This window comes from Pongo pygmaeus, chromosome 14 (assembly GCF_028885625.2).
Source record: "Pongo pygmaeus isolate AG05252 chromosome 14, NHGRI_mPonPyg2-v2.0_pri, whole genome shotgun sequence".
In the NCBI taxonomy this organism is placed as follows: domain Eukaryota; kingdom Metazoa; phylum Chordata; class Mammalia; order Primates; family Hominidae; genus Pongo; species Pongo pygmaeus.
This window is the reverse complement of record NC_072387.2, coordinates 79,405,636-79,421,508: the sequence shown is the minus strand read 5'-3', so window position 1 is coordinate 79,421,508 and position 15,873 is coordinate 79,405,636. Positions and strand designations below refer to the sequence as shown.

At 33.8% G+C, this 15,873-nt stretch overlaps 1 long non-coding RNA gene across 1 annotated transcript in view; it reads right to left on the bottom strand.

The window, feature by feature from the left end:
• Window positions 1-1,252: 1,252 nt before the first annotated feature.
• The window catches only part of LOC134738034 (uncharacterized), a 41,859-nt gene continuing 27,238 nt past the window's right edge, over window positions 1,253-15,873 (bottom strand). The window contains exon 5 of the long non-coding RNA XR_010123505.1: window positions 1,253-3,405. This is a non-coding gene — a long non-coding RNA (uncharacterized LOC134738034). The remainder of the gene's footprint in view (window positions 3,406-15,873) is intronic.

Below are 15,873 nucleotides of genomic sequence, written 5' to 3'. Positions count from 1 at the left end.
ACTCCATCAATGTGTGAGCTCAAAGAGGAATCACTAAATACTTCCTAGAGGAGTCAGTAATTACTTTAGAAAGAAGATGTGCTTATTAGGCCTTTCAACAGACATTAGAGTATTTACATCAAATGGGGCCAAAGTCAATCTAGAGAGAAGGAATGTCTGTTTAATGTCTCACCACTTCTCCTAGAGTATATATACCCAGACATTGGGAGCTGGGTCTACATCATTTTTCAGTAGCCTGCAGTCTCCTACCTTACACATAGAAAACAATAATCTCTTTCTAGTCTAGCATCTTCAATTATAGACGTGGAAGCCTGGAAAGCTTATGAAGTCTTTCTTGTTACACCCTGTAACATATTCCTAGGCAATTGTTGTTACCCTTGTTCAAACCCAAGCTCATCACTGTCTTCAAACAAACTTGACCATACTTCCTCTTAGAATAGAGAAGTTATTGGGGAAAACAATCTCCACTCTTGATATTATCTTCCTTGAGTAGGCCCATCCATTATCATGGTAGTCTTAGCCCTTCTCTGTCACTTCCTCACTCATGAATAGGAGGAGTAACTTTATTGAATATGAATTTAGGATAAGAAGCCTGGCAAGAATGGTTCTGCTCTTTCAATTCGTCTTTTACTTGGGAGCTTAGCTACTGCAGAAAGCGTTCCTTTTTCTCTGTTCTTAACATCATTCATGTTTAAGGGAAGACCTGAGATGTTCCTACAGAAGCCATAGAAGGTTGTCTGTGAGAAGGTAAGAAAGTCTGTCTAGTTCAGGAATTCTGTGTTAGGAAAACTATTTCTTCCTTCCTCACTTCCTCTCTGCCTTCATTGTTTCCTCTTTAATTTCTTTGTCTTTCTTTTTTTAACTGACATAAGCAATAGTCTCCACAAGGAAAAAAAAAGTTTTTGTTTGTTTGTTTGATGTATCCCTCAACCCTCACTAGTACCCACAGTGGTTGTTTTAATTGGAATTTCCAGTCATTCCTTGCATGCCAAATTTTAGTCAGATAATGTCCCTAGCCCCAGCAGTAGCTGAAAGATTTCCAGCCTTTTCCCTGATGGCATGCTGTTGTTATTCCAGATTGCCTACTCCTAATCTATTATGGATCATGATAATAGTGATATTCAGTAAATATTTAAGTAAATGTCTTCTGACTGCTAGTCTATAGTTATGACACAATATTATAAAATCAACATTTTTATAGCTATTTTCTTATTATATGTGTAAAATAAGGATTCTAGGAAACAGTTTCTTTGGTAATTCTGCTCCATTCATTTTATTATTATGTTTACAATGAATTAATTTCTGTTAACACCTCACTAAATGCAACTTAATGACTGACGATGTCTCTAAATTTCATTTAATGAAGAGTAAAAATATATACATAATTTAATGTTATTACAATACCTATGTTTTCCTATAAAATGCAATAAAATGATACATTCTACAAATTTTGAATTGAGCTTTCCTTATAATCTATGATTTTGATTTTATTTTTGTTGTTTTTGAAGTGCAGGAGTAATCATGAAATGACTTACATCTAACACTTCAACATGAGTCGTTCTCATTCTTCGATACACAATTAGAAAGGGAAATTCCAATTACCATTAGAAAGAAGAAACTGCAAAACAACTAATATTAAATTATTCTAAAATGTTCACACAGTGGCATCAACATTAAATAGACTATCTCTAATTCAGACCAAAAACTAGTGTGAGGGTTTTTCATGTTTCGGAAGAAAAGCACCTAAGAAAAATATGTTCCTTTTTATTCATTAGTTGAGATTAATATTTACATTCATTAAGTGTGTGTGTTTAAAGCAAATTATAGAATGTTATTCCAACTTGCATTTGAGACAGAAATTCTAAAACTATACCCTGCTGTAATCTTTACCAAAATCACTTCTACATAAGCCTATTGATAGAATAAAATATTATATTGGCCCTTAAAAATCACATATTTTCATTTGCTTGTTTTCTTAAATAATAAAAACAGCTACAGATTCTTGCTAGAGAGTAAAAACACTTGCCTAGAAAATTCTTCTAAAATGAATCTCAGGAGAAATTTTAGTTTATGAAATTTTTGACTATAGAACTTCAAATGGTAAAACAAAAAAAAATTCTTATTAGAGAAAAAGGAATGTAGAAAAATAATTTTTCTTTTTATTTATTAATCTAAATTAACATTATACCCCCTTCCAACTTACTGAATGGACCCATCTCTCAGCCTAGGAGATTCTTAGGAAACCTGAAAAATTAATTCAGGCCACGATGAGACAGGCGGTGTTGAACATGCCTCATATCCTTTCTCTTTTGGAGTTTCAACAAAACTGAACAATATTAACATTAAAAGAGAGATCCTAAGACTGACAGAAGAGATTCGTTGTATTAATAAGATGCCAAGTCCAACCCTACTCTTGATGGTTAACAGGCCCTAAAGGAAGTCAAAGTATTTTACAACAAAGTGTATTTCACTGACATATTTTGAAATGGCCCTGCAAAGCCATCTCTTGTGGGGAAATTTTATACTCTGTAGAGAATCCCCTTCCCTTTCCAGGTCTTTTCCTGATCCATAAAATATTTCAATGAGAGTCTGACATCTTCTAAGGTCAGATAAGAGACATTCATCCTCTATTCTATCTGAAGCCTGCTATCTGGAGGCTTCATTCACATAAGAACCTTGGCTTCCACAACTCTCTTCCAGTCTTATCTTAACTCAAGCAGACTTCAACTCTTCAGACAGAGCTTAACTCCTTCAACCAGTTGCCAATCAGAAATCTGAATCCATCTATGACCTGGAAGCCACCGCTTCAAGATGTTCCACCTTTCTGGGCCAAATGAATATATGCTTTACATGTATTATGTTTTGCCTGTAATTTCTGTCTCCCTAAAATATATAAAATCAAACTGTATCCCAGCCATCTTGGGTACATGTTCTTAGAACCTCCCGAGGCTGTATCATCTTGGACACATGTTCTCAGGACCTCCCGAGGCTGTGTCACAGGCCATGGTCCTTAACCTTGGCAAAATAAACTTCTAACTTGGTAGAGACCTGTCTCAGATATTTGTTGGTTTACTACTGAAATATTATATAATACATTCTGATATTTAAAATCTGGATTAGTGACATCTTTATTTTTGAAACAAAAGGAAGAATAAATGAGTAAATAATTCAATTTGATTCAGGTAATTGGGCACCATATATACTTCTTTTCTCTTGATTAGGATGTAATTGGGCTCAATTTCGATCACTCATACAATTTGAGACAAGATTGGCAGTGAAGAAAACACTGAAGAGAGTAACATATGCTCCATCTATATAATGACAGACCCAGCTAAGCCATTAAATTGAGGCAAATTGTGGGTTTCAACAGATTTAAGCTCCTTCGCACTTTATCCAGATATAGAACTAGGAAAAAAAAAAGAAAATTCCAATTAGTCATAGTCCTTTCAAATTATACTTATTTTCTCTATAACTTTGGCAGGTTTTATAAATTTACATCATGGAAAGTTTAATTAGCATTCTCATATTAGTTTTTAAAACAGTGAACAATATTTCTTTTCTAGAATGCAAGTCCCTTTTGGAAGTTAGTTGTATTATCTTTATATAATACATTGTCTTCAGACAATACATTGTATTTTGACTTACTTATTTTCACTCTTTTGGAATCCACTTGTAGCTTTTCAGAAACATATCCAAAAGAAGGCACACAACACAGTCATTCCCATTTGCCAAAACACATACTTAATTTTATATGAAAAATCATTGAAAATACTGTATTTTAGACTTAATAAACATCTCTTACTAACATCAAGATATATTATGTCTATGACACTTTTTTTTTAATTTCATTATTGTTATACTTTAAGTTTTAGGGTACATGTGCACAATGTGCAGGTTTGTTATATATGTATACATGTGCCATGTTGGTGTGCTGCACCCATTAACTCGTCATTTAGCATTAGGTATATCTCCTAATGCTATCCCTCCCCTCTCCCCCTACCCCAAAACTGTCCCCGGTGTGTGACGTTCCCCTTCCTGTGTCCATGTGTTCTCATTGTTCAATTCCCACCTATGAGTGAGAACATGCGGTGTTTTGTTTTTGGTCCTTGCCATAGTTTGCTGAGAATGATGGTTTCCAGTTTCATCCATGTCCCTACAAAGGACATGAACTCATCATTTGTTATGACTGCATAGTATTCCATGGTGTATATGTGCCACATTTTCTTAATCCAGTCTATCGTTGTTAGACATTTGGGTTGGTTCCAAGTCTTTGCTATTGTGAATAGTGCCACAATAAACATACGTATGCATGTGTCTTTATAGCAGCATGATTTATAATCCTTTGGGTATATACCAGTAATGGGATGGCTGGGTCAAATGGAATTTCTAGTTCTAGATCCCTGAGGAATCGCCACACTGACTTCCACAATGGTTGAACTAGTTTACAGTCCCACCAACAGTGTAAAAGTGTTCCTATTTCTCCACATCCTCTCCAACACCTGTTGTTTCCTGACTTTTTAATGATTGCCATTCTAACTGGTGTGAGATGGGATCTCATTGTGGTTTTGATTTGAATTTCTCTGATGGCCAGTGATGATGAACATTTTTTCATGTGTTTTTTGGCTGCATAAATGTCTTCTTTTGAGAAGTGTCTGTTCATATCCTTCACCCACTTTTTGATGGGGTTGTTTTTTTCTTGTAAATTTGTTTGAGTTCATTGTAGATTCTGGCTATTAGCCCTTTGTCAGATGAGTAGGTTGCGAAAATTTTCTCCCATTTTGTAGGTTGCCTGTTCACTCTGATGGTAGGTTCTTCTGCTGTGCAGAAGCTCTTTAGTTTAATGAGATCCCATTTGTCAATTTTGGCTTTTGTTGCCATTGCTTTTGGTGTTTTAGACATGAAGTCCTTGCCCATGCCTATGTCCTGAATGGTATTGCCTAGGTTTCCTTCTAGGGTTTTTATGGTTTGCAGATGACATGATTGTATATCTAGAAAACCCCATTGTCTCAGTCCAAAATCTCCTCAAGCTGATAAGCAACTTCAGCAAACTCTCAGGATACAAAATCAACATACAAAAATCACAAGCATACTTATACAACAATAACAGACAAACAGAGAGCCAAATCATGATTGAGCTACCATTCCCAATTGCTTCAAAGAGAATAAAATACCTAGGAATCCAACTTACAAGGGATGTAAAGGACCTCTTCAAGGAGAACTACAAACCACTGCTCAATGAAATAAAAGAGGATACAAAGAAATGGAAGAACATTCCATGCTCATGGGTAGGAAGAATCAATATCATGAAAATGGCCATACTGCCCAAGGTAATTTATAGATTCAATGCCGTCCCCATCAAGCTACCAATGACTTTCGTCACAGAACTGGAAAAAACTACTTTAAAGTTCATATGGAACCAAAAAAGAGCCCGCATTGCCAAGTCAATCCTAAGCCAAAAGAACAAAGCTGGAGGCATCACGCTACCTGACTTCAAACTATACTACAAGGCTACAGTAACCAAAACAGCATGGTACTGATACCAAAACAGAGATATAGACCAATGAAACCAAACAGAGCCCTCAGAAATAATGCTGCATATCTACAACTATCTGATCTTTGACAAACCTGACAAAAACAAGCAATGGGGAAAGGATTCTCTATTTAATAAATGGTGCTGGGAAAACTGGCTTGCCATATGTAGAAAGCTGAAACTGGATCCCTTCCTTACACCTTATACACAAATTAATTCAAGATGGATTAAAGACTTACATGTTAGACCTATGACACTTTTTAGGCAAGGTGTGACACCTTGATATAGAAAGAAATTGGATTAGACACTTAGAAATTTGCTTTACAAATCTACCTAGTCAAAAACAAGGCAATACTATACCCTTGAAAAAATAAATCAAAATGTATCACAGATCTAAATGTAAGGTGGAAAACTATTAAACTCCTGGAAGAAAACATAGGAGAGGGTCACTTGGGTGATTTAAGTTTGGTGATGTCTTTTTAGCAATACCAAAGGCACAATCCATGAAATAATAAATTGATAAGATGAATTTCATTATAATTTAAAATTTCTGCTATGAGAATGACATTGCCAAGAGAATAAAAAGACAAGGCACAGACTAGTAGAAAACATTTGGGAAAGATATGTTAAAGGACTGTTATCTAAAATATAAAAAGAACTCTTAAAACTCAACAAAAAGAAGTATCCCATTTGCACACATACTGAAAACATTGATTTAATTCAGTTGAATATTACATATTGGACTCTATGCCAGGTTATTGGGTATAAAAATGAATAGACACTTTGCAACTTCTATCCAGAAAAGAAAAATAAGAAAAATAATTACTCAACTAGGTTACTAGGACAAAAAACAGGTGATACATGTAAAATTAGAGAAGTTCAAAAAAATAGTAATGACAATTAGAGCCACGTTACAGGTCATGCAAAGAGGGAGAATTTCCAGGTAACCTATGAAATGGGAAGTATTCATGTGAAATGTAAACAGATGGAGAAAATTGTACTTAATAAGAGACAGTGCATATGTGATAAGCTATTTTGATAATGGGATGAAGAATGTGAAAGCCGCACAGACAAATATTTCTGGGCAATAAGAAAAATGAAAATATTAAAATTTAATATTTACCAAGATTTTGTGTCAGACACTGGATTATATGCTTCACCACAGTAGTCCCAATTTATTTTCCCAAAACCATTCTGTGACAATTTTATTTTCTGATAAAAACCAATAAAATTATAGAATCAAATGATCTAATCTTTTAATTTACATACCACTTTGGCTATACATAAAAAAAAATTTGTAAATAAGAATTTATTTTAATCTTCTCAATATATCACTAAATCATTTTAAAATATAGCTATGAATTTCCATGTCAACACACTTTGTGAAAAATAACTAATTTCCATACTCTCAAACTTAAATGGAAGTCTTCCAATATAAAAACTTATTTCTAGAGAGATCAAGCGCTTAAACACGAATTCTGCCGTAAAAGTCTTCATAGAGTTCCAGTAGTATATGTATTATTTAGATTTGCTGCAATATAGTAAAAAACATTTATGTGCAGAAAATATAAAACAGAGGTGAGGTACCCACCGCTCAACCTAAGTTCTCTCTAATTAAGCACAGGTACACACATATAGGTACACACATAGGTACACTAAGATAATATAATTAGCCTCACTTATGCATGAACTTATTTTGAATTTGCAGAAAGTATATATCATAGTAAGGAAAAAAACCTTAATTTTCATTTGACATGAGCACAGAACACCAGCAGAGGTAGAGAAATCAGTTTATAATGAGGAACAAATTTAAATAAACTCAGTACCTTTTTTTTTTTTAGATTTATTACTGATGCTTCAAATTTGAAAGAAGACTCTCATCATCACCAATAGGTAAATTCCTCTGGGTGATACCTCAGGGCAACAAGCATTTTAGAGGAAAGGAAAAGGAGAGGGAACGTCATTTGAGGAAATTTAGATTAAATCCAAGAACATGAAAAAGAAGGATGTAAATAGAAAAATAGAATCTAATATTTCAAATGCAAACTTGGTTTAATTATTTTATCATCAAGTTGGTAAACTATTTAGAAGGAGATTAAATGTAGTAACATGAACATTCTGTATTTGTAAATATCATGTACATTTACGATTTTCTTTTTATAGACGGAGTTTCACTGTTGTTGCTGGAGTGCAATGACGCGATCTCAGCTCACGGCAACTTCTGCCTCCCAGGTTCAAGGGATTCTCCTGCCTCAGCCTCCTGAGTAGCTGGGATTATAGGCGTGTGCCACCACACCAGACTAATTTTGTATTTTTAGTAGAGAGGAGGTTTCTCCATGTTGGTCAAGTTGGTCTCAAAATCCCGACCTCAGGTGATCCTCCCGCCTCGGGCTCCCAAAGTGCTGGGATTACAGGCATGAGCCCCGCGGCCTGCCCCATTTATGAATTTACATTGCAGTGTAGTATCTATTCATATTGGTTGCCTTTATAAGTATTATTCTCCGAAAAAAAATCAAAAGTTGGCAAGATAATCTGGTAGAGAATGTAAAGGACTTTTCTCCTAAGATCTATGCTATCTAGTTAGTCAAGAACACTGTCTAATGGTGATTACAACAAGTAATTACTATTTCCATGGGGCAGTTATGAAGCCATAGACATACAAAGAAAGTTTGAGGGCACACCTTGAAGGCTAACACGTATAAAGTAATACGAACATCATACTACACAATTGTTAAAACATAACTCTAATGAGGACTTAAAGAAAATCTACATCCTTCCTGAGGGAAAGGTTTTGAATCAACTGTATTCAGCATTATAAAAAGTGGTGACACTCTCTACCCCTTTAAAGGTAAATTAATAACAATTTTAAATGCAAATGAAATGTTAAGAACCTTGGAAGAAAAGCTTTAGTCTAAAGCCCAGTGGACTCATAACCCCAAGTTATAAATAAATTTGTTTATCACAAAGTTTTATTCAGATTTGTCTTTCACACACTTACACTAGAAACACACAAATACCCATATTCTGTAAATGTTAAAATATATTCAGAGCACGGTGGCTCCTGCCTGTAATCCCAGCACTTTGGGAGGCCGAGGCAGGTGGATTACCTGAGGTCAGGAGTTTGAGACCAGCCTGGTCAACATGGAGAAACCCTGTCTCTTGTAAAAATACAAAAATCAGCCAGGTGTGGTGGTGTGTGCCTGTCCTCCCAGCTACTCAGGAGTCTGAGGCAGGAGAATCGCTTGAACCCGGGATGCGGAGGTTGCAGTGAGCCGAGACCCGGCAATTGTGTTCCAGCCTGGGGAACAAGAGCAAAAAACTGTGTTTCAACAACAACAACAAAAATTATATATATATGTGTGTGTGTGTGTGTGTGTGTGTGTATTGAGAAAACTCAACCCTGCTATTGGTTTTATCGTACTGACCTTCTGAGACACTCTATTTTTAATATAGTATAAGTAATATTTAATAACCAGTATTCCTTATAAATAGAATACTGTTTTTGCCATTTTGATGAATGAATAAAAATGTTATAGTCAGTTTCCTGGTTTTTTTGGAGTTCGGGGCAAAAAAATAACAAAACAACACTTTAAAATTAAGAGATGAAATGGTAATATATATATTATATATACACACACACGTATACATACACACATATTTGTATATATAAATTTCTTACAGATTGGTTAAAGCATTATAAGTTTTATTTTTCCCAGGGAATACTATATCCTCTTTGTATTCTGAAAATAATAAGTTCCATACACATAAAATAATGATGTTCCAAAAATATATTTGAAAGGTTAAAATATTTTGCAGTTATAAATACTTTCATTATGCCAAATGTCCACTCAAACAAAAAATATATGGTACGAATCTGTAGGGGGTGCCACGTGCAGTTGGGCAAGTTGAACACTGTGCAGTATGTAAGCAGGTGTTATTCAAACTATAGACACTATAGATTTAATATTTATTACAACATAGATAGCAGTAAAATATATTGATGAAGAAAGAGGTATTTGTTATGATAGTCTTAACAGATAAGAGCAAAGAAATTTGAGAAACGATCAACTTTTTCCCATTCACATAAAATTACTGTAAGAACTAGGGAAGCCTTGAGGATGTACAGCAAGAAAATACAGTGCCTGAGAAGGCTTATCAAGGCTTCGAACTCATCACTAAATATAAAAACTAAATATAGTCTTTTATTGTTCAGACTACAAGTAAATGTCTCAACTATGGTAGGAATGAGACTCAGTTTATCCACTGTAATCACTAATCCCAACACAAACAGGAGTGGACCTCTACAACTATGTCCATAGTAGATAGCCTTGTCTCTACTGCCCATAGCTTATTTGATCTCAAGTAGAGACCTGGCCCACAAAAACCAGTTCATAGAATAAGCTGGAACACTCAGTGTCTTTTTTATTCTTTCCAATAATTTGAATTTGAGATTACTAAAACAGGGTTAGGTGGCATTAAATCAGGAAAATGATATAAAACCATTTTTCACCACATGCATAGAAAAATGAAGAAAGTTCATCTGCAGAAGAGATAAATAAGTGCCTAAAGAGGAATACACATTCAGAGGATTCCTGAGTTATACATAATTGGATGAAGACATTCTATGAGTGTTATCATAGCTATGAACCATTGAATTACTTTTATTTATGACTTTAACATTTCTTCTCAGTTTTTTTTTTTGTGTGTGTGTGTGTGTTATGGTAAGCAAATTCTAGGGGAAGTGAAATTAGTAAATCTACACATTGTTTAAAACACATGCCCTAAATTTTGGCATTATTAGTTACAATAACTCAGTGCATATACAGAATGAAAGTATTTAAGATAGAGATAGGCTCACCTAGGGAAGAAGTAGAGTGGACATTGTTATTACAAGAATAAAAATAAATTCTTCAAATTTATCGAATACTTATTCCAGTAACTTTTTAAGACGGTCAGAAAATACAAAAATAAATAACTTATTGTTGACAGAGGAACATTTTGGTCACATTTTATTATAATTTCCACATGGGAATAATAAATTCAAAGCACTTAGCATAGTTTGACTCAGTCTGTACTTGTAATATACTAATTCCATAAGTTTCTACCAGTGCTCCCACTTTTAGTGCAGAGTAATAATTAGGCTCTGACTTTTTCTCGATTCAATCAGAGAATTTTTTATGAAGAGTTGTAGCCCTAATTACTAACTTCTAAATTTAAAAGTTAGAGTGTGTTATTTTTTATTTTTTGGTGTATGGAGAGAACTATATAGGTTTAGGTTCCAGCAGATTATAATCTATAATATGTCTATGTTAAAATATCATAAACCTTGAAAATATCCAAAACTTTCCAAAATTGTGATTTAAAAATAGAGCTAGGAATTCATTCCTTGCTTACTCTAGTAAAGAATAGTTGTATAGAAATGTCAGTGAAGCAAGAAGGTACTTTTATAAAGGAAAATAAAGCATTCATCCACTTAAATAATTTATGTTATGCACCTTCTATTAGGAGCAAAATGACTAATATACAGTGAATACTGTTTCCTACACTCAAACTCTGTGAGAAATTCAGCTAAGTATATTGATTGCTACAATTTTCTTTGATAAATATTGTGTTTGAGAAAGGCTTGTGAGGATTGAGAATGCACAACAGAGAGCAACTAACTCAACATCAGATAATTTTTGGAAGGATGTATTGAAAAATCAATTCTTTATTCATAAATTCTTAAGTAAGAGATAAGCAGTATGAGGAAGTGTGGAAAAATAATACATAATGATTATAACATCAAATAGTAAAATAAGATAATATATTTTTAAAAAATGCAGCAGTAGTAGTAGCAGTAGTAAAGCCAGGTTTTCTAACATGAAGGACCCAGGGTCTAGCCAAGGAATTGGGAATAGAGCTGCAGCCAACAGAATTAATTTCTCCGTGGAAGCTGGGAGTCAGAAAAGGCGATCTGAATGCAAGGACAAATGAGGAAATAGTAGAGAATATCAGACACAGACTATAGAATGTCTCAGAAGTAAAAACTAGAGTAACAGGTCAAGATGGTTAGTCTGGAGCCAAGAACTAGGAAAAAACTAAAGGTATTATTTACCAAAATATGATAGGTACTTCTCATACTTCAATAAATGATTTAAGATAAATGTGTAGACATTTAAGAAGTACTATATATGCAATTCATACTGCATATTTTAAAATGTAAAATTACCAGTGACTTCATGAATATTACCAATGAGAAAAACAGTAAGGCTGGAGGGTGGCAGATCTTATAAATTATAGGCATACATTCACATAAGTCTTTCATTGAACCAACCACTATAACTACTTGGCATAAATTATTTAAATTATTAATGAGAATTATCATGTACTGGACTTCATTATAAATTTTTACATTATTTTAAATTAAAGGTTAAAATGTTACCTCTAATTACTAATAATTGTTTAGTGTATGAAATGTGTATTAATATAGAAAGTATAGATTGGTATTTAGTTATGTTCCCTTCCTCTCTCCTTTTTCATTTTAGAATGCATAGTATATTAGTGATTAATTTTTTTAATAGATAAATATTGAAATAATATTATTGGTGACTGTGAACACAACTGCCAAATATATGTGTCTGTTGAGTTTATTGATGAATCTATAGCACCTAGAACTGAGACACTCAATAAATATTTTTTGAATGAATAAATATAATTAGATAGGTTTATAAAACCCAGATCAAAAAACAATGACAATAGAACCTATTTTTTGCGTTTTAAAATTTTCAGCTTTAAATGAAATAAAATAACACAAATTGGATAAAAAATTAACATTTAAAATTTAGATTTTAGCAGCTTGGTAATGAAAGTTAACTTATTTTTTTTAATTTAAATCTGGTCTCATCTTCAGGATCAGAGCTATCCAGCCTGAAAAATCTCTTGAAGGTACAATTAAATTTGAATTAAATTTAATGTATTGCTAAAGCCAAGTCTAAAATTGCAATAGTCCTGATAAACAAGATGTAGCACAACAGGGGGAAACATTGCAAGCGATATGGTCTGTCTCTGTGTCGGCACCCAAATTTCATGTTGAATTGTAAGCCCCAATGTTGGAGGAGGGATTTGGTGGAAAGTGATTGGATCACAGGGACGGATTTCCCCCATGTTGTTCTCGTGATAGTAAGTTCTCTCAAGGTCTGGTTGTTTAAAAGTGTGTAGCACTTCCCCCTTTGCTCTCTCTATCCCCTGCTCCACCATGGTAAAATGTGCTTTCTTCCCCTTCACTTTCTGCCATGATTGTAAGTTTCCTGAGGCTTACCATCCATGCTTCCTGTACAGACCATGGAACTGTGAGTCAATTAAACCTCTTTTTTTCATAAATTATCCAGTCTCAGGTTGTTCTTTATAGCCATGTAAGAATTGACTAATACAGTAAGTATTAAGTAGTTATTTTATAACATTTAATTGCAAATACCACAGCAATTATCACAGTTGAGATAATTCTCAGGGTCCTTATGAAACCTGCTTTCAAATGATCTGGAGCCAGAAAAACAGTATCATTGCTGAAGTACGGTAGTTCTTCATTTTGGAATTAGAGATGCATTTAGAAATATAAATTATCTATAATATGTACACATGTGCCATGCACATTGTGCACATGTACCCTAAAACCTAAAGTATAATAATAATAAATAAAAAAAGAGAAAAAGAAATGTAAATTATCTATAATAATTCAAATCAAAATAGTGTACTACAAACAAAATCTGTTCATGTCAGTTCACCTAAACTTTTCCATTTTGTCAAATGAAAGATAAATAACTAAGTCAATTTAGCTCTGCCAAACTAGAAGGACCCATATGAATGGAGAATATCTTTTAAAATCTATCAGTGCTTTCATAGCAAATATCAGCATGGCATAGAAATAACATATTGAGATAAGCTGAACCAATAAGAGATATTTCACATAGATAAATTGCAGCTCTTGCTACAAAATCTAGCCATGAATATGACACTTTGACCCTGGAGATACAGAAGTGTTAAGATAACTACTTAAAGCTGTTAAACGTCTTAATTGCATTAAGGAGCGATTCCACTCTATTTTAAAATTGTTTGATAAGATTTTAAAAGAAATAAGCCAGTGACTACTAATGATTATTGTTTTATACTGAAGTTTATAGGCTATTATGTAAGAAAAGTTCTGGATATTCTAAATTTCGAAGAACAAGTCTTTCTTGATGAAATTGTTGATCTTCAAGGAACTTTGAATGATTGGCAATGGAATTGCTGATCTCTCTCATGTGTTAAGTCTTTCTTGACAGTGATCACATCTCAGAAGGGATCCTCCTTCTGGCCAGTATCAAAACTAAACACTGGAGTCTTGTCTGTGATGTGGAACACCCTTCTATGAAACTGAACAAAATCTAGTAAAATAGTCTTGTGTTCTGAAGTTTTAAGTAGTTCTGTTCATTTCCCTGTGAAACGTATATTTTATACTGTTGTAAGTTGAAATAATTTTACTTCATTACTTTTAATATAATAATTTGTTTAAGTATATATTAAAACCTATTAACTGGAACTAAGTTTGGCTGAAAGTAAAAGAAGCACTCAAAATAACTGTGTCTTGAGAAAAGCAAAACTTTCTCTCTCTCTCTCATGTATGAGTCTAGAGGTGGGAGGTCTAGGTCTGTAAGGGAATTCTCCTGCTAGTGGTCTTGATGATTTCCTGAATATGAGGAGATTTTAAAATTGTAAGAACTGGAATGACTGTAAGATTTAGCTTGGGCAAATGAGTGGCATGAGTACCATTAAGTGAATACTATTAAATGAAATAATTATACTTAATATTATACAAATTTTATTATAAATGTTAATATAAAAGGCAAAAAAGTAGGATACAATTTGGATATGATGTGGTGAAGTTATAGATGTACAGAATTTTAAAATGTGTATTTGGATCTTGGAAGACTGTTCTTGTATTATTAAATTAAAAAATAGGAGACCTCAGTTAATGTCTGAGGCTATCTCTGTACTTTGAGTTGCTATACAACAAACTGCAACCTAAACTAGTACATAAACCAAAATCTAACTTAGGAGAATATTATTTCGTAACAAATAGCCAGGTTTCTACCAATCATATACAACTGAGCTTCAGCCAATCACAGGCAAACAGCTGATCAGACTTGCCCCCGCAAAACAAATGCCTCTTTGCACCATCATATAAGGCAGACACCTACCTGTAGCCAAGCAGAGGATTTTCTAATTTGCTTCTATGTTTGGCCTCTAAAAACCCACTGCTCACACTGCTCAGCAGAACTCTCTGCATCTGTTCTGTTTTAGAGTGCGGCCTAATTTATCAATTGTTCTTGCTCAGATAAATATCATTAATTTAATTTGTGTAAAAGTTTTCTTATAACGGCCTGAAATGCCATATTTGAAAATCATCCATTTACCACTGGTAGTTTGTTTTGTTTTTTAGATAATTGATTCAATTTTATGTCTTGTACTATATATCTGGGTAGTCACTCTAAATTCATGATTGAAAAATAAGTGACAGAAGAATCTTAATAGTGGTACACCCATGAGTGTCACCAAGATAATTCTGCCTTGGATTTCCTATCATGAAATTTGTACACAGTAGTGCAGATAAAAAATACTGTTATTAAGAGAAAGGGATGTAAGAAAAAAATGTTCAATATCGATCCACGTAAATTATAGATGTTGTCAGAACTTCCCAGTAGGAAGCAGAAGCATGAGTCCATACTCAAGGAAGAAGGTGATATTAGAAATAGAAATCTGGACATTATCACAATTAAGATGGCCAAGTATACCGTAAGAATATACAGTTTATCAAAAAAGGGAGTGTAGAGTGAGAAGATAAAATTAAAGAGAGAGAGAGCCATTAAGTAAAAGATATAATAATTAATGAGAACAGTAACCATGTGGTCAATGAAATAGGATAAGGAGTTTGGTGTCATGGAAACTGAATTAGTAGCTTATAAAAGAAGTGGATAAATAGTATTGACAAACCTGAACTAAAGATCTGACGTGTCACATAGGGGCCCAAAAAAGGAGGGGCAAGTTCTTCCCTTAGGGACTTCGTGACTGCAGTGAGGTAATGACTTATAATGGGTTTCTGGAATACTCAAAATGATAATAAAGAAAAAGTCAGGCAAAGAAAAGGAAACTGAGGAAAAGTGGATCGAGTAGACTTGCAGCCTCTGTTCAGAACTGAAGTTTATGATTGTTGGGATAGGTAGTCTCATCCTTGCAGTCTTTGATTTCTGCTCAGCCACATAAGAATAGGAACGGGCCCTGGGCCTGAAACACTTCCATCCCAAGAGAACAAGAGTCCACACAGCCTATGC